Source organism: Physeter macrocephalus, chromosome 17 (assembly GCF_002837175.3).
Source record: "Physeter macrocephalus isolate SW-GA chromosome 17, ASM283717v5, whole genome shotgun sequence".
Taxonomy (NCBI): domain Eukaryota; kingdom Metazoa; phylum Chordata; class Mammalia; order Artiodactyla; family Physeteridae; genus Physeter; species Physeter macrocephalus.
The window spans coordinates 9587796-9588849 of record NC_041230.1 but is presented as its reverse complement, the minus strand read 5'-3'; positions in this window follow the sequence as shown (position 1 = coordinate 9588849).

The window sequence follows — 1054 nt, the reverse complement described above, 5'->3', positions numbered from 1 at the left end:
AGCGGCCATGGCTCACGGGCCCAGCCGCTCCGCGGCATGTGGGATCTTCCCAGACCGGGGCACGAACCCGTGTCCCCTGCATCGGCAGGTGGACGCGCAACCACTGCGCCACCAGGGAAGCCCAGCATTATTTTTATATTAAGTTGTGTACATTATTGTTTAACATAATGTAATTGCACACTTAGATTACATTATAGTGTAAACATAATTTTTTTTTTTTTTTTTTTTTTTTTGCGGTACGCCGGCCTCTCGCTGTTGTGGCCTCTCCCGTTGCGGAGCACAGGCTCCGGACGCGCAAGCTCAGCGGCCGTGGCTCACGGGCCTAGCCACTCTGCGGCATGTGGGATCTTCCCAGACCGGGGCACGAACCCGTGTCCCCTGTATCGGCAGGCAGACTCTCAAACCACTGCGCCACCAGGGAAGTCCTAAACATAACTTTTATATGCAGTGGGAAACTAAAAAATTCATACAACTCAGTTTATTTCGATATTTGTTTTATTGCAATGGTCTGGAATCTAACACCAAATATCTCCGAGGTATGCCTGTATTCCAGACTTTTCTTTTTCAAAGTACAGTATTTCCTTCACTTCTTGCTAATGCATCTTCTTTCGTTGCCGGAAAACTCCAGATTTCAAAATGAGCAATTAAAACCAACAAAAGTGGGAAAGTCGTTATTTATTTTGTGGCTTGATCAAAGGTTACTTTTCCTTCTCGTGAGTCTTTAGCATCTTGGAATGAATAGCTCATGCCAGGTAAACATTGTCAGGGGTCTACATGCATCCAGGCACAAGGAGAGTAAAGAAGGCAATAAATCGAGTTTGAGATCCTCTCTTCACCTTTGCTATACGGCCACATTTACTTTTCAGTCGCACTGATTAGTAATGTAATTAAAACAACAACAACAACAACAAAAAACCCTCCAGAAGAGAAGGAAGGAAGGAAAAGAAGAAGATCAAGCGCTAATAACGCCTCCAAACTGACTGAACTGAACCGGCTTATATTTCTTTTTTTTTTTTTTTTTTTTTTTTGTGGTATGCGGGCCACACACTGCTGC